Source organism: Acanthopagrus latus, chromosome 4 (genome assembly GCF_904848185.1).
Source record: "Acanthopagrus latus isolate v.2019 chromosome 4, fAcaLat1.1, whole genome shotgun sequence".
Classification (NCBI taxonomy): domain Eukaryota; kingdom Metazoa; phylum Chordata; class Actinopteri; order Spariformes; family Sparidae; genus Acanthopagrus; species Acanthopagrus latus.
Window position 1 is genome coordinate 10,965,771 of NC_051042.1, and position 26,893 is coordinate 10,992,663.

General features: G+C 42.8%; 1 protein-coding gene across 6 annotated transcripts in view; it reads right to left on the reverse strand.

Moving 5' to 3' along the window:
* The window catches only part of znf536 (zinc finger protein 536), a 208,303-nt gene that overhangs the window by 103,115 nt on the left and 78,295 nt on the right, over positions 1–26,893 (reverse strand). For 5 of the 6 annotated variants that reach the window (XM_037095381.1, XM_037095376.1, XM_037095378.1 and 2 more), the window contains one exon: positions 24,496–24,595. The exons of the other annotated variant lie outside the window; for it this stretch is intronic. The gene's annotated coding sequence lies outside the window, so the exon portion shown is untranslated. The remainder of the gene's footprint in view (positions 1–24,495; positions 24,596–26,893) is intronic. 6 annotated transcript variants of the gene reach the window in all.

Below are 26,893 nucleotides of genomic sequence, written 5' to 3' on the forward strand. Positions count from 1 at the left end.
CAGACAGACTGACTTCAACCCAGCACACCAACTTAATGCTACCGTTACCACAAATCAACCTGGAAGTTGTCTTTATTGTGTTTTTGTTTTGTTTTTTTTCTTTCCCTCACCAGAAGATATAGCTAGTTCCACCTCCCCGAAGTTGTTGACACAGCGTTGATACGAGGGGGGAGGCCGGCGTACTTTGCGGGCCTCGGGCCGGAGTGTGTGTGTGTGTGTGTGTGTGCGTGTGCGCGTGCTTGTGTTTGAAGCAAGGACACAAAACGTTAAGGGATCCTCAGCGCTATTATGAGAGGTGAAAAAAACATGTATGGATCAATAGGCGACCATGGCGCAGCAAAACAAGTCTATGGCGGGCCGCCAGAGTCTCGTTAACTTATGGGAAGCACTGAAACATAATACATCAATATCGATACATCCGTGCTGGGCCAATATCGGCAACATAGAGTAAGACATTTTTTTTTTGCCAATTTAATGTAAATCATGCAAAAACCACCACTGTGGTCCCTACTTATCGTCCTGATATAGGCATTCAACAGAAAATCATGAACTTAGTTCTTGGTTAATTAATAATCTTCCCAGGCCCAGATTTTAACTCTTATTGCTTGACTTAAACATGTTATGTTACTGTATTTCTTCATGCTTATGTACTGTTCTATATAAATCTGTTGTGGTTTTATTTGTACAGAGTACAACTCTCAGTTTGTATGGTCAAAAACCTAAGGACAGTGGCCTCTCACATAAAGTTCCTCCACAACTCCTTTTGAAAATGTTCTCTGTGTGTGTGCGCGCCTGTGTGTGTGTGTGTGTGTGTGTGTGTGTGTGTGTGTGTGTGTGTGTGTGTGTGTGTGTGTGTGTGTGTGTGTGTGTGTGTTAGACAACAAATATGGCAGTGTAGAGAGCTCACGCATGGTTAGACCGCGGGAAGAAAGAGGCCAGAGAGACAATGACCACTGTGTATCTGTCATAGCTTACATCACTGGTCACCCTCTGCGCTGCATGTCAATGCTGCAAACAGGCACACACACACACAAACACTGACACATACACACACACAAACACTGACACACACAGAAATGCGTAGGTCCCCTTACGGGCCAGCGCTGCCTTCATGCCTCTCGCGGAGTGACTGCGGCGATGACATGCGAGATTCGCGACTGAGACTAAAACAAAGTCAAGTTCAGCCTCACTCTGTTTCTCAGGTGGTGGCAGCGAGAAAGAGACAAACAGAGAGAAAGGGAAAGTAGTTGAATGTCAATACGGCCTAAATAACAGAATATCAGAAATAATTGCTGTTTTCTTCCGCTCATGCTGGGCGCATTCTGGTAGAGTTTTGCATAATGACTACAGTCGCGGGGGGGTGGCGGCGGAGGTAATGGTGGTGGGTGTGTAGCGGCGGTGGAGGTGGTGGTAAAGGGAGGGGTTGTTGTGACAGGTGCTGAAATCAAACTAGGGAGGCAAGGGAGACAAAGGTTCAATTTACTAAGAGGAGACTTTAATTGTTACACAGCTAATTAAGAGAAGAAGGATCTTTTTTTGAATCGACTATTTACTGGGAGCCGTGTGTGCATACATAGGGAGGTAAATTGTGCGCTCGGGCCAAGCGGGACCATGGTAAAGAGTCACGGTGCGTGTTGTGTGTGTGTGTGTGTTTCTAGCGTGTGTCTGCGTTTAGCGAGAAAAAAAAAAAAAGATGGGGTGCTACTTCAACATACGACATATCTTTTCACAGCTTCTGTGCTGTTGGGAGTTTGGGACTCTCTCTTTCTTTTTTCAACTAAAACAAAAGTCTATGGCTAATTAGCAGCACTCATTACAGGAAGCGAGTCAGGTAATTATTTTACATCATGCTGCCGATAATTGAATGATTCTTCAATGTCTGAATGTCTGTTTGAAAGTATCTCTTTTTCCTCAGCCTCCCCCCCCACCCCCCCCCACCCCTTTACTCCTTCTTTCTCTTTGTCTTTGAGGGAGATAAGAGAGGGAGGCTGGATACAGGTACCGCTGCCATATGCTCTTGAATGAAAAAGCTCTTCTGTCGAAGCAAATGGGATTTTTAAATATTGAAACTGCCGCATGTCTTTTTAATATGACCGTGTTAAATCTCTCTTTATTCCATCACTTTGATAAACTCCCCCTTTCTATCTCTCTCCTCTCCCACTTTCTTTTTTTTTTTTTTCCTCCTGCGTCTCCTCTTTCCGTGTTAATCTGAAGAGTTTGAAGGGGAACTTTGGCTCTCTGAGAAGTAGTTAAACTTATTATGCAACCATGCTGTTTTTTTTTTTTTGTTGTTTTTTTTTTCTTCTTTAAGCAGCACACTTCCTGTTTAAGAAAGCAAACTAATCTTATCAAAGCCATCAGCTCAGACTTGAGTGGAAATGCTTGTGATTCTCTGCATATGCTACAATATCGCGCAGCGGTGTTTTTAACTGCTATTGTTCTGACGCGCTTTCGGTGTGCCTGGGGAAGAAGAGATAGAGGAAAAGATCACCGCACTGCCTCTCCTTTAACCTCAAAGTCAGATATGTATGGCGAGCTAATGTGGCACTTAATATAAAACGAAAGAAAAAGACAGAGAGAGAGAGAGAGAGAGAGAGAGAGAGAGAGAGCACTATCTACTTTAAGGCCAGGGTGTATTTATTACAGACTAATTGTAGCAGAGGAAGTGCTTTGGAGGGGTGTGCTCTCGGGAGAGAGGGCGGAGGGCCTCAGGGACATAAGAGAGCATGTTTATCTATCAGGCTTTATCAGAAAAACACTGTGGTGACTGCTCTTAAGATCAGAGATGGGGTTGGGAGGAGTGGAGGAGGATGAAAAGGTTTACGGGAGGAAATAAAAGAAATGAAAGATGGATAAGGAGAAAAAGAGCGAGAGGAAGAAACATGCCAGTGAGGCAGCCTTGGCATCGATGCCAACGCCTCAGTGAAAAGCAGCGGTGATTAAAGCAGGAAGGAGAAGTTGGGTGAAACCTCAGAGGAGCATTTTCTTTTTTTTTTTTTTTTTCCTTGCAGGCTTCTCTGTGAACCGGACTACAAAACACACTGTTATACACACACACACACACACACACACACACACACACACACACACACACTCAGAGAAGTGCTGGTGCAAAACTCAGGCTGCCACAGCTGGGCTCGCACTAAAATTACAGCTCAGTCTAAATCTGTGTGTGTGAACATTTTGTCCTCAGAAAACTTGAAAGATTAGTCCTTTAAAGCTGTCATTCTTAACCAGGGGTGATCGTACCTCTGGGGAGTATGTGGGTTATTTTAGAATAGCTCAACCAATTTGAAAACAAAACAAAAACCAAACAAACAAAAAAATCCCTTTATAAGAATTATATTAACAATTTATAAACTGATAACAGTAAATTAAACCTTAGTTGATGAAATGATGAAATGATTTATAACCATTTACTAGCAATTGTAAAGTGCAACTTTGCCATCTAAATAATGTTTACAGATCAACTACGCAGTGCTTATCAACCATTTACAAAGTATTATGAACATCAGCCGCAACTTCACAGTTTGACAAATGGTTTACGAAGCAGCTCATTGTTTGGTAACAGGGAAAAAATGGTTAGATGGTTAGTTAAAAGTTAAATAAAACGAAAGAAAGAAAGAAAGGAAGAAAGAAAGAAATGTTGAACTAGTTAACAGCAAGTCATAAAGTAATTCTCATAGTTCAAATGCCCAACAATGTGCTTTATATAATGTGCATTTCAAAAAAACATCCACTTAAAAACTAATTCAAATGAGTGTGTTTGAAACATGACAGGTAGTGTCTGTCAGAACAAAAAAAAAGTTTGGGATTCACCGCTCCAGCCCTCACTACAGTAAGGTTAAAGATTTATCATTAAGATTAGACTTGTAACACCGATGTGCGGTGTGAGCGTGTGTGTGTGTGTGTGTGTGTGTGTGTGTGTGTGTGTGTGTGTGTGTGTGTGTGTATCAGTGTCTGTAGGTATGCACTGGACGTGTCCCAAGATCCCTTGCGTCTGTCTGCACCAGAGCTTCGGCTCAGAGCTGTCTGTCCCGGCCAACACTGCATTTCTCTCATTCTTCTCTGCCCTGCCTGACCTTCAGCTTCGTCACCGACGTATCTTCTACTACAAAGGCTACAGTACACACACTCATTAAAAAGATACAGCACACACACACACACACACACACACACACACACACACACACACATAAACACACACATTCTTTGTAAGTGTGTGCTCTGGCGGGGGGCTAAGTTCATCAAGGCATTGGATATTTATAATGAAAAATGACCTCGCTGTAGTACACTGTATGAACCTCTCCCTTGAGAAACACACACACACACACGCACGCACTCGCACGAGCCTTCTGTATTCACACTGACACCGACGAGACTCTCCTGTCTGACTCTCCCTTTACATCATCCACGCAAACATATGCACAGATACTTACAGACGCTGTATGTGGAGGCACTCGGTGTGTGTGGGTTATGTTACGATGTAATTATACTGTAAATCATATTCATATTAAAATAGGTGAAACAAACACATCTGCATGCTGAGCAGGGAAGTGTTTTTTGTTTTTTTTTTTTTCTCCAGCTGATAAGCTGCTAACCTAAAACAATACATGACTACAACCCAAAAGTGTTCATCTGTGGCCTTCGGGGGAGGAGCGGTGTGTGTTTAGGACAGGCACGGCTCCTGTCATTAGTGTGCTTCGAGGTCGCCAAGGTTCGCTTGGACCTTTCGGCTTTTATTGTTTATGACAGAAATACCTTGACATTTACAGTAGCGTTCTGAAAAACGTCTGTGGTCAGCGGTTCGAGCTAGCTTACTAGCTCGAACCGCCAGCTAACTGCTTATACTGGGCACTTGAAGGAGCGGCGAAGGGGCCGCATCAGTTTCCCTCAAATTCCCTCTCTCCCCACACACACACACACACACACACACACACACACACACATCTGCACACAGTTCAGGAGCAGCCCCAGGGTGTTGGATGTGGACAGTGGTGGGAGGTGGAGCTGGGGTGTGGGTGGTTATAATCTGCGCGCCCTCTGCCGTCTCCCATCACCGCAAAAAACCCCTCTTCCTTTCTGCCTCACCTCCTTGGCAATCCCCATCCTCCCCTCACCCCCACCACACTCCTCCCATCCCTCTCCATATTTTCTCCCCCTGTATCTGATTAAGTTAACAATGTGGTGTTATTTGCATGCTGATTTCGCAGACCTCGACCCCCCCCCCACCCCCCACCCCAGCCCCCCAACGCCGCCACCCGCTCTCTCCCTCTCTTCTCCTCTGTCTCTCTCTCCCTCTCTCTCCTCAATTCTCTGACAAACAAGAGAGGCAGGATCAGAGTAATGTGATAGCACAGCAGCCAGCCAACGCAATCTGCCTCAAAGACCAGGTGTTCGCAATCCACCTCCCTCTTAATTCCTGCCCCCATCATTTCTCTTGTTTTTATTCCTGTAATTCTTCTCCTTTCTTCCCTCCCCTAGCTCTTCTTCTTCTTCTTCTTCTTCTTCCTCTTCGTCTCCTCTCATCTATCCCTGGTGTGTTTATAAGGTTGTATTATAATCAAATCTGGAGCGAGGGAGGCCTGTCTTTTTTTATTAATTATAGGCCGCAGATGATGTGAATGTATTCCGAAAGCATCTTCAAAATAGGTCGGCAGTACAGTTTGCTATTCTTATCACATTTAAATGTCAACACGGTGCAAAGCCCTACAAATTAGTTCAGGCAGGCTTCAACCCCCATTTAACATTTAAAGCGCCATTCTGTAGGGCTCAAAGAGCGATTTAAATCAGTTTACACACACACACACACATACACACACACACACATATATATATACACAGAGATAGCGCTTCGTCTTTCAAACTTCTCATTTCAACACAGACATTTAACTGCCAACCTTTGCCTGAGAGAATTCAGCGCATCCATCGAGAGGAAGGGGGGGGGGGGAGGAAAGAAAAAAAAAAAAAAAAACAGGATGAGAGAACAAAAAAGAGATATAAAGCAACAGAAACAATGCATTAGCTTCATGAATAATAAATCTGCCCGTCTATCCATGCAGAAAAGATCCAGGTTTTTCAGCATCTCTGCATAAATCCACTGTCCGAATGAATAAATCAGAACAGGGGGACATTTTCTTGAGCTCTAGCCTATCACTGGTAAATAACAACAATGATTTGAAACACATCTGTTCATAAGCGCTGCCAGCTAACCCCTATAGAGCAGCTCAAGACAATAGAAGCCTAGCATTGTTGTTCCTCATGTTGGTGGCTGGGCATACCAAATAGAGTTTACCCATCTTTACACACACACGCGCGCGCGCGCATTGATCTATTGATAGAAACAAACACAATTAACAAATAGGAATCACGTACAATCCACCATAAAACAGACGACATTAGTATCCTCGACAAAATTACAACTGTATTATCCCTGTTTCAATAGGAAATCGGAGACGTCTCGCTCTGAATTAAAAGCCTGATCCGTCAGACGTGACAGCTGGACGTAATTGAAGGAATATAATAATGCTGAAGTTAAGAACCATGGCTTGAATCCTAGTATTAAAAAAGGGAAAATTCTAACTTTTCTAAAAGTCATATCACCTCTAGAGTTGTGTCTATAAACCACTCAACAGAAGTCCTCACACCTTCTGAGCTTAAATTGGGTCAAAACTGCTTTCGTCTGATGAAATCTGCCACTTCATAATATCTAATAAAGAAATCTGGTGACACCACACGATCACGTTCTCAGGCCTGTAATGTAGCTAACAAAGAATGAGAACATAACACGCAAACCCGCTGCCAACCAAAACCTTGTTAACTGATCATTTTGTAAAACTCCAGATTACATTCAATAAAAAATTGTTTCAATAGTTGTTTTTTTTTTTGTTTTTTTTTTACATTAATTGCTGTAACTGCTTTTTTTCTACACATTTTTAATTTCTACTTATCTATAAATGCCAGTGATGGAATGCAATTAAGTACTTTAACTTCAGTACTGCACTTTTGAGGCACTTACTTTACTTGAATACTTTTTACTCGACCACATTTACTTGATAAGTTTAGTTGATGGTTACTTTGCATATTACAAGCTGCACTAGAGCCCAAGTAGTGCAAACATAACATTCTGTACTTAATTTGCAATTAAAAAAAGAGATTTCCGACAGTATACATACAAGGACTATAGGTGAACTATGTAGTTTTGGGGAAGAAATTCAAAGTCAGAAAGGTCATAGTTACAGTAAGGTCACGAGACAAACTCAGACATATTCATTTGATAAATATCTCCTGATAACTAAATAAACAAGCTGTTCTCAAAGGGAAACAAGTTGTTTGCATTTGTTTGTTGTCAAATATGAACAAGATATTAGCAGCACCGCCAGGTGTCTGGCACGTGTCTTGTATTTAGTTATGTGCAAGGTTTCAATAAGTTATTTAGGAGTAGGAAAAATATATTTCTCCTACTGTTAAAAAACAATCATCTAAAAATGCATATAAACTGCTGTTTGTATTTAGGGATTATGTTGATAATCAAAATAAAATATACTTTGAAAAAATAACAATACAATATTGCACTTTCTTGTAGTACTTGAACCTTGTAGTGATCCTCCTCCCAGAAGGCAACACCAGCAGTGGTCCCAAGCTAACTTGAGTTTGAGACCCCTGGTATAAGGGTTGAGTTATGCTTACGATCAGGCAACCCTGTGTCTCCCTGTTGCAATGCAATATCCGCTCCTAGCAGCTAAAGCATTAACAATTTTCTGTTGTTGTATTTCGTCACTTACATCACTTTGTTAAGATTAACCTCAGTGGGTGCGGAGTTGCCTTCCAAGAAGCATGTGAAGTGTGCTCCCGACGTACACGCGAACACTCACACACTCACACACACACACACACACACACACACACATCCGAGTATAGCCCCCAGGTCAGAGGGGATATGACAGGGGAAAGGGGCGATGCTCAGCCTTAAGGAGAAGTTGGCTCTGTCAAGCTGTTTCATGCCATCAAGATGCAGGATCAACTCCGAGCCCGCGAGACAGACACACAGACACACTGAGCCCTGGAGCAGCGGGCTTGTTATGAGACTTGCTTTGCATCGTTACACTGCTGACCCCAGTTGTACAGATGACTGTGTGAATGTCTAAGAGCTACCAACTCAAGCAAACAAAGCAGACAATCACAGATTCGCACAAGACAGAGTACATAAATAAAAAGTCCATACGAAAATGTAAGGAGTCTTTACGGTGGTCCGCAACACTAATACACTCCTTGAGTTCAGTCCACTTTAGTTATTTATCAGTTAGTCTTCCGTTACAGTGTATAAGCATAAGTATATATTAGGTAGCCTAATATGAGAACAAGAGCCAGTGTAGGGGTCACAGAGAGACTTCAGTATCAGCTTACAATTGCCCTATTACATCAGCATAAGTAACTGAATCCAAAGAGCTAACTAGCTTATAAGAGACCCAATCCCTCTGACTGGCTTTCCCCTACCTCTAGGCTTGGCTATGACTCTTTCTCATCCAGCTCAAAGCAGAATGCTCTATGGGTGGGCCTAATGTGGACTCGCTGAAATGTCAAAGCATTATATATCCTTTTCCGCACAGAGTGGCCCCTAAGGGTTTAATTGACTATGCTGTAAAGTGAGTTTGAGAGCCGCGAGAGAGCGTGATGAAGATGAATATGTTTCATTAGAGGGCAAACAGAGCCTGATGGCTGGAATTGGCATTGAAAGAGGAGGAAGGGTCTAATATGGATAAAACACACGTTTATCCATTCAGAATCCGCAATGAAATGTACAGGTGTAGCTGTCCGCTCCTTTGGCTCGCCACGTTCCGTGAACATTCCACGTCTGCGATTCAGATTTCACGCGTGTTCCTCTCACCTCTTCCCGTTTTCTTCTCTCCTGGTTGGCCGCTGTATTTCTCTGAACCAAACAAGGAAGGAACAAGCTTCCAACGACTGCCTGGCGACTTCAAATACTTGTCAAACAAAGAACAGAGCAGAAGACAGAAGGAAGAGATGGGGCCCCGCTACTATCCCGCGGCCTTCGTTTACCAATTATACTGAGTACCTGCTGACAGGTGGGTTGTCACAGTGTCTGCTTAGCCACCCAACTCCCCTCATCTTCCCCCCTTCAAGATCCCATCACAGTTTACCACGTGTTGTGGAGAGGAAGCTACTGGCACCTCCAGGCAAATGGAGAAGACAAAAGAAACGGAGGATAAAGAGGATACGGAGGAAGAGAGAGGGGAGCTTGGCTTCGAGGCTCGAGCTTTGATTTCGGAAACATTTAAGAGCGACAAGACAGATGATGAAAAGGTTATCGCGTATAGGTGAGGAGTTGCTACAATTGTCTTGCGGGACTAGTTCAGTAGGACTTCCTTGAGGGCCAGTGGTGATGTTCTTGTCAATGCACCGTGGAAGTGGAAAAGACCGAGCAAAGTTTTTTTGGGTCATAATGGGACGGTAACCTCTGACCAGGCCTACAGGCCTAACCACTTCCAAACTTTAGCTTCTGTTTAATATTACTAAAGGAACTCACAGCATTCATCGTGGCCATCACAAAGTCAGAGCACCAGTGCTGTCGTTTGAAGCTAAGACCAACTGAAAGTCTCACATTTGTTATTGAGGATTTCGATGTCAATATCGTCCTAAAATATCAAAAATGAAGAACGTTAACATGTTCCAGCTTTTGATAAAATTCTAATAGATTGGTCCAAACGTTTTAAAAATTTCCCTGACAGTGTCTTTTTTTTTTTCAATAACTTCTCTTTCCTGAAACACTGCGCGGAGGTTTGAAGACAGGGGCCCTCCCCCCCACCAACACCGCCCCCCTACCCATTTATCCTCTGTCTTGCCGTCTCAGAAACGCAGCCAGCCAACGAACACGACTGAGACAAAACATAACCATAATGGCTCATTAAAAGGAATGGAGACGAGTTAGGCAAACAAAGCAGCCTTCACTGGGCTGTCACCGAAACTCCTGTGACGGTACGTCCAAACTCACGCTGGTGACAAGGAGGCGAAAATGTCTTCCTCCCACCGAAAACTTGCGGTGGTTCGGAGTGTTGTGACTGCGCCTGACGTGTCTCTGTATTTGTTCAGTGACAAATCTAATGTGTGCACAGCGGAGTGACAGACCACTGTGCTCCACAGAGATGAGGAAAGTGTGTTCACCCTCTTTTTCTCTACTTCATGAGAGGGGAGGTGTAATTCGAGAGGTACGACGTGCCCCAAACTTTTTGAAGGGAGTTACACGTATTACTGTTGGAATCGGGCTAAGTTTAGGTTAATTTTATTGTTCGGCTGAAAGGTGCAATTTTACAAGAAAAGTCGATTATTGAGTCTTAGTCCCAACTCAACAAAAACTTTGAACTTGTAGGACGGGTCAGCCACCATCTCGCCTTTAGAACCTCTTGTAATATATTCTCAAAGTCTCTGACCACTGCTAGAATTAAACCATTCTTCCAAACAGCAGTCCCTCATCTGGTGTTTGCTGATGGTGGTCGAGAGTGCTGTCCAAAGGGTCCGTCATGGTCACCCTGAAAATGGTAAGCGCTGAATGTAAAGTTTCTTTGTCACGACCCAAACACACCGACCTAACGTCAGAGACCTAGCTATAACAAAAGCTAATTTGCTAACCTTGCATTTGAACACATGACACAGACTTTAGCCGGCTAGCTCATACATCCTGTGCCTGTATGAGAAGAAATAATCCTCCATACCAAAAGGTGACGATTCCGTATTTGTTCTTGAGAAAGAGAAGATGGGTGAAATTACAGATACCACGTCAACAGATTAGAGAACCGCCAATCGGATTGATTTTTTTTTTTTCTCACCAAAGTGATTCACCGTGCTCAGTTGGTGCAAAGGTCACCGATAAGGATCAACTAGCGCCAACGGTAGGACAGCAGCTACTCACTGATGGCCACAACACTGGTGTGCCAGGGCCCTTATATAGAACATACGTTGTTTTCTACCAGCTTCTTTTAAAAGTAAGTTGGCTACCCTCATCAACAAGCAGTCAAAGGCAATCAGCACAGCCTCTGACTGCCACCTTTCAGATTTCAAGACGCAAGTGTGTGTTTTGCATCTAAAAACCTCTGCAACAATAAGAGGATGCCACTAGATACTGAAGGCAACTTAGGTTAAGTCCTTTCAACATACACTTCTCGTACTAAACTTGTGACACTGGATTAATGGGTAATACTGTAAATGCAATCAAAACTCGATATGGTGTACCTTTTAAAACTCCATCCTTTTGCCTTACACTTAAGCTGAAGCTCTATAAATTCTTTTGGAACGTGTCTCCTTTTTTTTTTTTCCTGATGGAAGTTGGTTTGTACAATTAATCCCATAGGCCGCCACTGACCCAGCACCTACTGCAGTGAAAGCACAGTCGTATCTGCTTAGCAATCCTCCAGTAATTAAGGAAGGCCCGCACCATGCCTAAACCTCTCCCTGACACACTGTTGTGTCTGCACTGCATGGAGACAAGGAGTCATAAGAGGCTTAAGGCTCATGTACCTGCTGCTTTGTCTGTGTGCGTGTGTGTGTGTGTGTGTGCGTTCGTGCGCGTGTGAATGTATTTCAAGAACAGAGGGACAGAAGATTAAAAAAGTGATCGGAAAAGTAGAATTAACCACCTTTACTGCTTTATTAATTACTGTGAAGTCCACCTCTGTGTGAGCAGCACTTTAAATACCCTCTAGTTTCCCAAGAGGCCCTGAAAATCCAACTTGCAAATGAATGAACACTAACACGCACACACACATATGCAAACACACATTCCTGACACAGAATGACCAACGACTGACCCAGCCCTTCTCAGAAACTGGGCCAAACCATATGTCCTTCTGCATTTTTTTTTGGGGGGGGGAATCAGAGTAACTCATCATGGTGATAGCAGAGAAACGATATCTTCAACAACAACAAAAAAAAAATAAATGCAAAAGAGGAAATCTGGAGGCAGCACGAACTGATAGAGCTGGTAAGAGACAGAGAAAGAAAAAAGAAAGCGATCACAGGAGGAGAGCCTGTGGGGAATGCATGAGATGAATCCAGGTCTACAGGGGAGTTCCAGGAGAGTAAAATAAGGTTGGACCTCAGTAGGATCAGCATCCAGGGCAACATTACAAAAAAAAGTAGATTTCTTTTAAAGGGATAAAACGATCTGTAATTAGGACAAACAGCACTCAGAGTTCAAAGAATTGAGTTCCTTTAGTCTGGGTGTGTTACTGGCCTGTGAGGATTCCCAGGAAGTTAGAAGATATAACAAAAAGAGTATGAGATGTACTTTATAAGAGAGAATGGAGAACATCTAATGCTGAGATAATGGACATAAGAAAAAGAGAGAAAAAGTAAGAAAGTGACGTATGGTTTGGAGAAGGTGAAGGATGTTGTTGATGGTTGGAACAGCGGGGGGGAGACAAAAAGAAAAGAGGGAGAAAATGAGAAAAAGGAGGGAGGGTAACAAAGCAATGAAAAGCCCAGTTTAGCTTTGAAATATGGCAAGCAAAGGGTGCATGGGCAGAAAGGCATGAAAACAAAGTAAAAATAAATGGCTGAGGGGGCAAGCTTAAACAAAGATTTGACTGGAATTAAAGGGGCTAGTTGATGTGAGGAGCTGAGTTTTATGAAGTCGCAGGGAAAAATGTTGCAGGAAATGTAGCTGTGTGTTGACACTTCATGCTTCCCTTTACAGACGGAACATCCAAACAGCATGCCTTTCACATCTATTCTCTCCGTGTGCGTCAAGACAGCTCCCTCTGAAAGTGATTTTCACCATCAGAGCAAAAGAGACTAATTAACATATTGGTTGTATTAACTCTTATTAATATAACTATGACTAAGAATCCAAAATAAATCTGTTACCTTCACCGTGCTGCCAAATGAGGACACAAATATCTTGTAGATAAGGCACTCTATACACCGTGTGTGTAGGTGCACAGCTCTGCAGTGAGCTAAACACAATTCCAACAAAGATTGAAGGGAGTAGTGCTGTAATTTAAAAAAAAAAAAAAAAAAAAATGTTATCCCTACCTTCCTGGGGCCCACTGATTCTATTTGTCTGAAAGATACAGGCAACAAGGCTACTAGCCAGTGTTTCACCATTTGTACGCGTGAAACCTCTGGATATCGGGAAAAGTTCCAGTTGAGTTTGGGGCACCAAAAACAGGTATATTACAGGCAAAATACGATGTTTTCTTGTTTTCTTGCAGCCAATGCAACACTTGTAGTCTCACCCTGCCTCCACTGTAGCTGCTAAAAATGCAAAAAAAAAAGCAAACAAACAAACAAAAAACACAAAAAGGCCCGCGCTCAAGCCAGCGTTTGTCCTTTCTAGGCTACTCTGGAAACATGTGTTGGGACCCTCACCACATGGTTCTGTAAAATAGAGCGGCCGGTGTGTTGTCCAAAGCCCACTGGGCATCCTTGCACTTAAAAAGCCTGGTAAGCAAAGCAAAGTGCGCCAAGCCTAACGTCGGTAGAGTTATCCCGTGGTAATGCCGCCACCTTTTTGGAACAGTGTCCTGTATTATAAAGAGCATGTGAGAACAACGGTGTTCCGCCATGGTTTGTTGAAGCTTCGAACAGGCTCGAACACTACGTGACCTCATCCTCCAAGAGATCACATCAGCCTTCTTGGCTCTCTATCTTTGTCTCTCTGACACAAACACAAACACACACACACATCCACTCACACACACACACTCACACACTGCATGCTTGTTTGTTGCTCAAGTTTGTCTTGGTGTTTTAGTTTCATAGTGTAGCTGCTGTAGTTGAATGATTATTTTTGTTGATTGAAGTGTTATAAAGTATTAATAAATTCTAGAGCAGTTATCTGTGATTATTTTATGCACGTTTTGTGGTAATTTCTGGTCAGCGCTCAGATTTATTTCCTCCACTGTTCCGTTGATTCTAAATATGTCTCAATATTTGCATTTAAAGTGAACCCTTCTTTTGAGACTGTTTTCGGTCCGGTTATTGTTCCCTGACTCCAGGGTGGTGCCCCCTTTTAATGATTTGAAAAGTTGAAATAATTAGTGTCAATAATTTCAATTTTCTAATAACCACACCTGCCCTAGCACCAGTTCCAACACTAAATGCTAAATCCTACGTGTTGAACCTTTAAGAACACAGATTGATTGGTGATTGGTGGAATACCGGTGGTGCATTGATGAGCTGAGGTAGATGTCTGCCATCAGAACTTCAGCTGCCACTTATCTTCGTATTTATAAGCAATTGTGTTTGGAAAGCGGTCAAACACTGAACCATTTTAAAATCTATGAAAACATAAAATAAATTTAAAAAAAAAATAAATAAATGAATAAAAAAACAGGAGGTAAATTTAAACTACAGATTCAAGCTGTGTCTAATTCAGTCGTCTCCAATCTGAAAGTCAGTGTCATTATGTCAGAAAACACAACATAATTGTCTTTCAGTTGACAAGAACTAAAAATACACAGACAATAGCTTTGAGATGAGCAGAGGCATACAAAAAAATGAGAGAAAATGTTTTGTCCTTCAGCCATGTTTTCACTCCACTTTCCCACCCCATGCCAGTGACTGCAGAATAAACGGATATGTGAATTAAACCCCATTGTTTTAAAAAGATCTGCGGCTAAATTTAGGCCCTGTTCTTGTTCTCCCTCACTGTGAAAGAATGCGCCAGTTATGTTTGTATGTTTTATTTTCTTCCTCTCCTTTATCCCTTATCGTAATCTGGGGCTACATACATCTCGTGTTGTTTGAACAAGTGTGAGTGGTGTATCTGTGCATGTGTCAAGGCAAAGGGAAAAAAAAACAAAAAAAAAACACATACACACACATATAGTTCAGCCAAGCGGTTTTTGCAATTAGAAAAGACACAAAAATAATTATTCTGCAGCGCAGTCAGTCGACATATCCTGAGTCGATGATGCACGGATCACGTGTTTAATAAAAAAGGTTAATCAGTTGTTAATCAGAGGATTAATAACTTGTTATTTTCTTTACAAAACCATTAATATTATGCCATAAATATTTAATGTTGATAGGTCTTTTTTTTTTTTTTTTTTTTTTCTTTTTTGGTGGGAGAGACAGTGTGGGCGTGGGGGTGGGAGTGATATGTGCTTGGTGATGCAGGGCAGAGTGAGCAATATCCAGACATTAATGTGCATTAATCATGCTTTGGTGAAGACAAATAAATTCATTCATGTTTATTAATACAACCTTGGAGAAAACAATACTCTTTACATTATTCACTGAGTTATTAATAAAGGATTTATGAACTGGAGGACCACAGGACAGAGGCTGGGGATCAGGGAGAAAGGAAGGAAGACACGAAAAGGGAAGAAATAAGGAAAAGAGGGCAGGAAAAAAAGGGAGGTCAAAGCCAGGAGCAGAAGTTCATTAATGTTTGGGACTGAAAGGGCACAATCGTTTAGGGAGGCGATGAAATGGGTGTATGCGTGCGTGAGAGCAGTCCACCACTGGAAAGCTTGGGGTTAAACATTTCCTGCCCTCACTCTTTCTCCTTAACAAATTACCCTGCCCGTTTGCTAATCAAAGCAAAACAAATATTGCTTTTCATTCGCTCGATTTGTTTGAATGAACATACAGACGTTCCCAAAATACTCATTCCCAGCTCAAATGTAATTAAATTGTGCCTTTAGTGAAAACATGCAATGGTACTCCAATTAGTTGTGTTTTTGTCGTTGGGTAAAGACGGAGAATGGCAGTGGGTGCGCCCCGGGCACCTCGGGGTCCCGAAATAGTATGTCTTGGTGGGTGGGTGTGGGTGAGTGAGGGGGGTGGGGGTTTGTGAGACAGTGTTTGGGTACACAAAGCTGACTGCAATGGCAGAAGAAAAAAAAAAAAAGAGTCTTTGCAGAGTTGGTGGATGATTTTCGTGATATGATGATCTTGTATTTGGCGCGGTGTTAAGCTGCCTTGATGACTGGTGATATGTAGGGTGCTTGAGGTGAGAAACAACCTTTTAACCATGAGTATCTATGAAGCTATTCCCTCACAAGACAGTGGGCAGAGGCTACACAGAGGCTACTGAGTCAACCGCTCTTTGTCCCGTTACTCTTACGATGCTGCCTTCTGTGTACTTATTTCACCCATTCGTGTATTAAGCTAGTGTGTATTCCATAAATAATCACTAGTCGGTAGGGTGTAAATTGGGTAAAGACAAGTTTTGGAACAATTAGGTCTGTCTGGTGAGTTTGGAAAATGACATCACTTCACTATATTGCCTTTAAAACCAGGAAAAAAAGAAAAAAGAAAAACTGCCAACACGATATTATCCATATCCACGATCTAAGACAATACGACAATACAAAATAGATACAATAATACATTAAGAAAATACAAAGTAGACTCATCCCATACTGTAGGCGACAATTCCATTTAAAGTAATATTGCTATGCTTAAAAGGTATATATACTGTATACCAATTTGACCATTTAAAATATTACATTTAACATATTCATTTTTTTTTTTTCTGTTTAGCTTCAGAAATGGAGAAAGACTCCCTGCATCAGCACTGAATGCTAGTTTGATTCCTAGCCAGGTTCAAACAACATGTCCTGTCTAGTTTCAATACGGACAATCAAATAAAAGCAAATGTCAAAAAGCTCTGCAGGATGACAATGTAGGAACGAATAGCCACACGTAGCATTGTGTACTTTATGATAATCACTGCAGTCCTTTTTTTTTTTTTTTTTTTTTTTTCTCCCTTTTGTCCAATCTTTCACTGATGGCACCAGGATATCATATCAACATCAGTCAAAATGATGGAGAGAAAACGGCGGTGGTCAGGACGGTGTTTTGATTGAGACTGTGTCAACGTGTTGAAGCACAACAGTAGTGAAGATGGGTTTTGTGTAGTGGTGAATCCATCTTCTAATCATTGTCTTTCTCTCCCTCTCCATCTTAAAATGCCCCCTTTTCTTTTTTTTTTTTCCTTCCTTTGTCTTAAGCTCCAAATTGTGTTTTTATTGAAGGCCCATATGGATCGCTCGGCAAAATGTCATCCGTCAAGCTGTCGATGAATCCATCCTCCCATTTAATGATTGGTCTACCTGATATGCATTTTACATGGCTCTATATACCTTTAATGGGAATCAATGGAAAGCAAATAACACTGGAAAGCCAGTGGGCTGAATGTCTGACGGACGGCTGCGGACGCCGGTTATTTGTCAATACGCACAGCTCTGTTCGCAGCCGCGCGGCTTTGTGCTGTGTACGCCTGGATGAATGTGGCTGTAAAGGTGGCTCACTACGGGTTAGACACCGGCTTACACGTGAATCTGTACAGTCCCGCTGCTACATTCTGCCACTTGCTTTGTCTTCATAAACTAAAGAAGAGATTGAGTAAAAGAGACAGAAAGAGGGGGAGAGGGTGGAAATGATGAGGGCAGAAAGAGAGAAAGACAATTAATGAAAGAAGAGGAGGAAGAGATGGAGAGCAGGAGGCTTAGGAAAAAAAAAAAACGAGCCGAGAAGGGAGAGGGAAGGGAGGGATGGCCATCGAACGTGGATTCAGTTAAATACTGATTTCATCATACGATTGAGGTGGTGGGGGGGTGGGGGGGGAGTGATGGTGGCTGTGGTTGTGGCAGCTCTAAAACACATAACTTTTTACGAAGTGAAAATCAAATATTAAAAATGACAGGCCTTATAAGTGTGCTGAGTGAGCTCGGGTCACGGAGGGAGGGAGGCGCGGGCGGCTTGTCAGCTACTATCTGTCAGGGCGAATTAGAAACAATCAGGGCCGAGTGAAAGGGAAGGTGATTGTTATTAAGCGGCGGGGCCCTGCGAGCGGGCGCCCCAGATGTGGCCGTGCATATAAAAGAACAGGAAGCCGGCAGTTTAATTCAGGAAGCTTGCCGAGGCGAGCGAGCAATGCCACAAAGGAGGAGAGGGAGGCGGCAGGCGCTGAGAGGGGGGACAAAGGATATGAGGGGGTTGGGGCTTCTTGTCACTAATATGCTGGAAGTTACTTTGATAACACATTAAGCCTTTTGTGGAATCGTGAAATGATGCACCTTCTTTTCTTTTTTTTTTTTCTTTTTTCTTTTTATTCCGTTTTTTTCTTAAGTGTTTTCCTCCACCCATACTCCTCCGTCCGTCCGTCGTGCACGGGGGAAGTGGTGGGTCAGCCCAAAGAGAGGCGAATGGGACGAATCATGGATGCTATCTAAACAAGTCTACTTTAACATGCACACACACACACACACACACACACACACACACACACACACACACACACACACACACACACACACACACACACACACACACACACAGGAGAGAGCGTGGAGGGGGAGTGACAGCCAAGCCCATATATCAATTACAACCTGATATCCTGGGAGGATGATGGGACGGAGAGAGAAACCTCTGTGCAGATGTGTGTGTGTGTGTGTGTGTGTGTGTGTGTGTGTGTGTGTGTGTGTGTGTGTGTGTGTGTGTGAGCTCTTGTCTGAGTGCCAAATCCCACTGAACACTCTTTAAATCTTTTTTTTCTCTTTTTTATAATCACCATTATAATAACCCTCTCCCCGAGCTGCTGTCCGTGTTTGGTCGACGTGCGCTGATTTGTGGACAAGCACGCTGATGGACACGGACACGACTCGGCTTTTGACTCTTTCGGGTGCTCCCGTTATCTGTCAAGTTTCCCCCCCTTGCCCCCACTAGAGCTCCTCTGAGACTGGCATCAACGCCCACAGATCCCTATCAGGGAGAAAGGGGGAATGAGCGGGCCGCGGTGGGGATGTGACGGGGGGGGTTGGGTGGCTGGTTGATGTGTACAATATGTTAGCAAAGGGTGGGTGAGATATTTGAATGATAGGGAGTGACAGTAATCTGCCAGGAGGCTGCTCTCACTCAAAGGCACATTGGCTATTGTGGGACTTCACGAAACCACAACGCCACACAAACTGTGAGCAACTCAATGATGGAAACAAAAAGGAAACTTAACTTGATGTCTTGATTTAATGTTTAATTTTGTTGATTGGACATCAAAGAAAGTCTGATCACATCATTGGGAATGATAAAAAACACGAGTACTAGTTTAACTGGATGCTTTATTTGACCATACGGCGAGCCAATCTCCGAGACAGAAAGTCAAGTGGATTCATTGCCTCTTAAATAGTTTCACTTAACACCAGTTACGTGAAATCAATGGGAAGTACAGACGGAAGAAAGAGCAGAAATGAAGGAGGCTGTTAAGATTTTTTTTTTTTTTTTTTCATATAGTGCTTCTGTCTTGGAGCGTGAAGGGCTTTGATTTCTATTTACTTTGTAGTGAGAGATATCGCAGGAAATTATCCCTCCCCTTAAGAGTCACTGATCATCCAATAGGTTGAAATAAAGCGGGCTTGTCACATGCTCCCTCTCTCCCCGTTTCTCTCTCTCTTTCTCTCTCTCTTGCGCTCTCGTCTTTATTGTGGTGATCAGTCGAAAACTCGCCTAACACGAGCCGTCTCTGGTTTCCACCTCCCAGGTTTTTCTCTCCATTGCCGCAGCTGATGTAGCGGAGGTTATATGGTGTTAAACACAGAGCTGCTAAACGCTCCCCAAGGTAATAACAGTCAGTGTATATACAGTACTGAGCTGTATGGTGACGGGAAGTTGCTGCCAAGTGTGGAAGAAACAGAGATGGAGGGAAGCAGGCAAGAGGCGGGGTGGAATGTAGCAAAAAAAAAAAAAAAAAGGAAAAAAGGAAAGGAAATGAAATAATTATCAGACGAAGGGGTGGAAAAGAGAGAAATGAAAGGTATGATTAGGAGAGAGGTGGAAGGTGAAATACCTGCTGATACTGATTTTGCAATGCTGTGACAATGTTACATGCTGGCTGGTGTGTGAGCACAGGTGCACGCACCGTGGTCCCAATTACATGGGTTTAAATCCAGCTTTTAGTCATTTCAGCCCTTTCATACACTAATACTTTCTCTTGAAGAATTACTGGCTATACGGTTTACTTAGCAGTACCTTAGGTCCTGTGAACTACACATTTCAAGATACATTTGAGTGGGACCATCAAAATGCTGGAAAAAAGCAAGCAGACTTGATTTCAGAAGTGCTCTGTGACTTCAACTTCTCTAGTGTTTTGGAACCAATATCTGGATGAGGTCTGGTCAAATTTGGGCAACTAAAACTGCTTGATAAGGGTTAAAGAACAATTGTAATCAAGCTTTAATAAACCACTGTTGATTGTTGGAATGCAAACCACTTCCTGAATGCCCAGCCAATCAACCTTCACCTCTGTTTTTTGTTCAGAAGAAGAAGAAGAAGAAGAAGAGGAAGAAGCAGAAACCCCCCAAAAAGGGGGGGAAACCACCAACCTGTTGACCAACCTTCACCCCCACCCTCCATCACATTTTGCCACAGCAGAGTAAGTTGCAGTCAGTTTGCTGGGAATGTTACATGAGCGTCTTAGCTGTGTTGTTTAAGCTCAGTTATCATGACGTATTCTCTCTCTCCTGGTTAACTGTTAGGCAGCAAGGCCGAGGCAGGAATTCAGGTCAGTTAATGCTGTTTGAGTCAGTGGAGAAGAAAATAAAAGCAGGACACATCTTGTGCGTCACGGTACATCTCAGCAGTTAGTTGTCTGCCACCAAATGCATTTTCTTTTCATTGCATGAGTGTTTTATAAATAATGTGCAAAGAATACTTAAATTCTTTGAGCTCCTCCTGGAGTGGTCTCAACTCACTCCTCACATTGCATTCAGTTTCTTCAAATGCTATAGAAATGTGAGGACAGTGTTTAGCATCGGTAAGTACGAAATGTTTGTATTGTTTTTGGTCATCAAAAGTTCTAAGAATGTATCCCTGAAGTCAAGTCATTGTGTTCCAACCTGTTGAAAATGCAGCGTCCAGTTAGACTTAGAGAAAATAATGCGTGCTGACAAACACTTGTCATTTTAGGAGTTAGGGTTAGGGTCCGGTTATGTTCAGGCAAGAGAAATACTTGAAATACTGAAATATGTGTGTGAGAATAGGCTGTCTTTTCGTGTTATTTTGGGGAATTCATACCCTTGATCAGCAAATAACAGCAGTCTATGCAAACTCATATATCTCTTATGATGATCAAAGTGTGAAGTGTAAAAATATGTGCTATTTCAAAGGTATGTGAAGAAGGGAAGTCAATGGCATAGCAAGGAACAACAAAGTCAAATATGAAAAAAAGAAAAAAAAAAAAAGAAGACATGGATGCTCTGGGAGGTGGAAATTCTTCCCCTCCCCAATCCAATCGAACCCCCCTTTTTCGCCAGGAAGCCAAATCCAGGCCATGTCTAAGATTTCACAACGATTAGCGAGGGAGGGATGAGGAGGGATATAGAGATGTACTAGAGCAGCATTAGCCATTAATCACCAAGGAGGGAGGGAGAAGGAGAGAGAGAGAGCGAGGGAGAGAGAGAGAGAGAAAGAGGGAGAGAGAGAAAGGGAGTGATAAGGAGAGAGGACTGTCCTAGCATGGCTCAGCATGGGACTTTTTGCTGTCTGGACCTCCCGGGGTCTTACGTTTGACTTCGGAAAGTGGCTCAGCAGCAGCAGCAGCAGCACCAGCAGCAGCAGAGAAGTTTCCTAATCTTAGACCATTGGAAGGGAGTTTATACAACATAAAAATGAATGGTATCAGTTTATGACCAAAATCTGAGACATTTCTGTGTGCACGGTGTATTTTGCAAAAGAATGGCATTTTGTCATGTTTACAATTGAACAGAATGTAAAGTTGACATTGCTGAGTATCTTATCTGTATTGACAGCTGGCGTTTAAGTTTCTAATCTAGATGGGTGACAATGCTGGGTATTGCTACTCTATATCTACAGTATTTCTTTTTTTTTTGTTCCTCATCAACATGCAACTCAACCGTTCTGTCCATCCTGGTTTCCTCATTTTCCAAAAGAGTCAAACCAATGCAAAATCGCTAACTCGAAATGTCTGCTTAGGCGTTAGGCTTCCAGTTCTTTGAGGCGTTCATTGTCACCTGTCAAAATGACTGTAACACGTTTGTTATCCTGCAGGAGGTTCAGTGACGACCCAAACTAAAATGTGACGTATGTGTGCTGTTCTAACACCTGTAAAAAGACTTGATAGGTTGATAACTATAGCTTTCTCAACAAAATTATAATTACTGAGCAACAGAATCTGTTGGGCGTAGGCTTACATGTGAGCCACCTAGCTGGCACCGCTTGAAACGTCAGAAAGACGTTGGACTGTAGGAAAGATGTTACATTTTAGTTGGAAATGAAAACTGGGTAAACGTCAAAACCCAACCGTGGCTAGACATCACCCTCCAACAGTGGAGAGATGTTTGAAAGACGAGCGTTGAATTTCGGTTACTTAACCCCATGACTTTAACCCAACCAATTACTACCGTCTGATGATGTTCGAATTTCATAGTGTCGTAGCTGACACAATGACATTTAGCAGACATCGTGTTTTGGTCATCACTCCTAATGTCGTTTTTCTGCATCAAAATGAATTAATACCATGACTTAAGTCCAACCAAAAGAACAATGTTAGATTTTCCAAGTATCATATGTCAACTTGATGTTGGCGTTAGTCCTGAAATGGAAATTTGGTCACCTGACGTCACAACCTACGAGTATCGTCTTCTACTGACGCTGGTGGCCGGCTGGGTTGGTTCATGAACGGCACCAAAACAAATGTTACTCTGTTTAATCATCATCATCTCACAGTTATTGACCACCACAAATAGATACGTTGACACATTGCTATGCATCCTGCAAACAGCTGCGTAAAAAAGTAAAAAAGTGTTAAAAATGCGTTCTGTGTGTCATTCACTTCCACAACCAATGCATGCGCTGGCCTTCTCTGGACGCAACTTTTGTTCACAGGGGCCGCTGATTCAACAAAAAATGGATTTTCTTTACAGTTCCTTTAAAGTGCTGCTGCCAAGGTTCAGATAAAAACCCTTTAAGCTGAACTAAATATAGGTGGATTTAGGTGTTTGAACAGAGAGCAATACTGCAATCGTTTTTTCACTGAGGTTAGACCCCAACAGCAAAAATAAGAATATTAAAATCTCACGAAAAGAAAAAAACAGTAAAACAGTAAAACACATTATGTAATCCGCCATGAATGTTGCTGCAATGGGTACTGGTGGGATCAGCGCGGGGAGTACGGAGCACTGAGATGGTTTCAACACTAACACAGAACACTGCATCATCATCCCTTCAACATCTGAACGTTAGCCTACTGGACTGCTTGCACGTGCTCCGACGTTTGATCTAGACCTTCGCACAGGTGAAGAAGTTTCACTGGCCAACGGCTTCCACTTGTGTGTGCTGTGATCATTACTACCAGCCTCGTCATGGGCTAATTGTGAAGCAGACATAGATGTGTAATCCCCCCCACCACCACCCCATGCTCATCACTGTGGTGGGAGGCAAGGTGAAACAGGGTGACCATAAAACCAGAATGGCCGTCACTTAGCGTTCCCTGCATCCCTTACCATCTCCCCCACCCCTGCCCCGGCTCCCTACACCCATTCCTCTCTTCTTATTTTTTTTATTTTTTTTATTTTTTTCTGTACTATGAATAAATTTAGTCTGTCCCGGACATGAAAATGTCAAATACCTAAAATACACCTAGGCTAAATAGCATATTAATTTTTAATGCCTGCTCATCCTATGCTGCTATTCTCATATCAGGCCTGTCTGCCAACAGCTGTTGCTGGCTCTCTGGCTGGGAATTTATCGTCCATCTCGCTAAAGGAGGGGAGAGAGGGAGAGAATAAAAAAAGAGATGGGAGACATTGTTCAGAAGACAAGGAAAAGGGGAGGGACAGATCTGTGTTTTCATGGATCCCTACCTTGCATTTATATCACCTACACCTCACAACTTTCTTACTTTGATATACGAGTGGGATTCAATTACACTAATGCCAAACATAAATTGTTCAAGATTTCTTCCTTTTTTCCCCCCCCCTTGTGTTACAGCGCAAGCCTCCTCATACATAAAAGAGAAATAAGGAGCAGAGTGGTGACATTGACGCTGGAGGTAGTGACATTGGGGAGAGCGGCAGAGGGAGACGAGATGCACTGAAGCAATGTGCCAGTGTGGGTGTTGAATGCCACCCATGTGCGTTTTTAGGTGGCATGTGGTGGATGATTATCATAGATTATCACAATCCAGATTGTTACAAGTTCTGTCTGCGCACATAGCAGCAGTGTACTGTAGCTGTGTGACTGTCTGTGTGTGTGTGTGTGCGCGCGTCTGTCTGTGTGTGTGTGTGTGTGTTTTAGTTTAAGACAGAGTGCCTTTGGGGATAAGACTAAATGGTGAGTGAATGACGAACAGTTGGAGTGTGTGAGTGGATGTGCGCATTTACTTGTGTGTATGTGTCTTGTTCTTTTATCATTACAGTGTGGGAAGAAACCATCATCCGGGGTTTGGAAAAAAAACAAAAAAAAAACGGGCAAAACATTTTCTTTTGCTGCCGAGGTGTGAACTGTGCGAGTGCTCACCTTAACACTCCAACTGCATACTGGAGTGCAACCTGTCTGTTGGGATCAAGTGGCCTCTCACTGTCACTCCTGACTGACTACTTCTTGCTGGAATGGCCACCTAGAGAGAGAAACAGAGGAGGGGCGATTAGAAGGGGAGGCGATAGTGAAATATAGACCCGAGGAGGCGAGGGGGAAGATGGACAGGGGATACAGCACGGAGAAGAGGACAGTGACGGGTGGGGAGGAAGAAGAAGACGGGGTGGGGAGGGGTCGATGTCAAGATGAAAATCTAACAAATTCAGCGAGCGGTGCTGCAGAGGTCAAGGGAACGCAGCCGAAAAAGGTTAAAGATGAAATCAAAGCCAGCGCGCTGCGGTGCCCGGAGGCACAGCTGAAAATCTATCCCTCCAGGGCAAGGCCACCGCTGACGCGAGGCAGACAAGAAGCTAAATACTGCACGCCACTCGGGGATCTTTCATTTTCAACCGATCAATAAGGGCTTATATTTATCAGGGCCTCCGAGCAGCTGCCACGTCTGACAACCTCCACTTCATTTTTGCACTCCTCCTCTGCTCTTTTTTTTTTTTTCCTCCTCCTCTTCTTTTCCCCCTCCTCCTCCTCCTCACGCTAAATTGAGACCCATCGACCATGAAAAGGGGCAGAGACCCTGGATTGCCATTAACCCCCCTCGTGTCACTAGACTGTCTAACACATGCACACACACAAACACACACACACAAAATGCCCTGGAGACACAATTCTGCTAAAGGTCTGTCTCCCCCTGCTTTAAAGAAACATGCCTTATCATTATGGCCTTGGCAGAGACACCACCACCTCTTCATGCCTTTTGTCTCACAAGCTGCCCATGCCACCCAAGTCACACCCTCTGTCTTACACTCACATGCACGGAGACAAACAAACATGGAGGCGCACGCGGCCCCCGACACAACCTGATTTCACTTTTAATTTCTCCCATTTTGTACATGTCGTGGTTGCCAGATTTGTTTCGAATAACAAAAAAAATATCAAATCCCAAATTACCACTATAAATCTGAGGAGCATTATGATAAGCGGAAGATTGGGTTTAGGGGTCTGAGTTAAAATAACTGGCTGTCTAATCATCTGCACAACAATATTTGCTGTGAGGCATTCTAAATAGATTATCGCTAGTCCATCTGTGTCATCATTGATTTATAAGGCATTAAGCTGCTTGGGGAAGAGAGAGGGCCTTGCCTTCTCTGCTGTTAAAGGGGCTTCTTGTCGAAATCAGGGGCACGGCAATGGAACAACTGTGGCACTCGTCTAACCTCCCCTTTAATCGTCATGCAAGAGGAAGTGAAAATAGGACGGGCGTATCTCTGGGTTTTTGTTTTTTGTTTTTTTTTTTTTTTCTCAAAAAGGGAAGTATGAATCCAAATTTTCTGCATCTCTTTTTGTTTGGCGATACAAAGAGAATGGGAGGAGGGGAGGAAGTACAGGAAAAAAAAAAAAAAAACACACAGAGAGAAACAAATAGCACACACAAACACACATGCACATACACACATGCAGAAAAAGAAAAAAAAAAAAAACAAGGGACATCATTAACATATGAATGCCATATGCAAATGGTAGGGAGAGAGCAGATGTTGGTGCATTTAATTGACCTATATGTGAATTGCATCCAAACCTTTCAGTGTGTTTTCTGGGCCCACCGAGTACAGTTTTGACTGGCTTTCTAGTACCACTCAACATATGAGCACAGAGCACAGCCATTTTAGCAGTGTTTAAACATAAAGAGGGGGAAGACTAAAGAAAGAATAGAATAGAATAGAATAGAATAGAATAGAATAGAATAGAATAGAATAGAACACTAGGGAGAATAAATGCTCACTGAAAAATTATGAAAACACATGATGGTTCTTTTTCCTTTACTGATGCCAGCTTTACCAAAACTGACAAGTGGTGATGGAGAGTATGTACAGTCACTAAGGCAACCTATTAAAGACTAAACACACAAGCGTGTATTAAAGGTGCTATATGTAAGAATTTGAGTTTAAAACCTTCAAGTGCAAACTAAAATTATCCAGAGAATGTGAAAAATGAACAGTGACCTTATGACATCTATTTAATTGCATCTATTTTGCAGTGATATCTACTTAAGTTAGCATGCTAGCCACTGTTGGACTGGCCTGCTGGCACACTGGGACAGATCCGGGCTTTCCTTCTCACCAGCCTTCTCTTCTGCTGCTTATTATCCTCAATCAGCTCGGTTAAAAGTTCCCTATCTGTCAACCTTTTCAACATGCGTCAAGCCAGCAGCTATACATACCACTTTCCCTGGTTGTCAGTCACTATTACGGTTGGTTTTGTGTAACACTCTAGATTTTTTCCCTAGGTTTTATTCCGGATATAAAACATGTATGTATAGGCATAG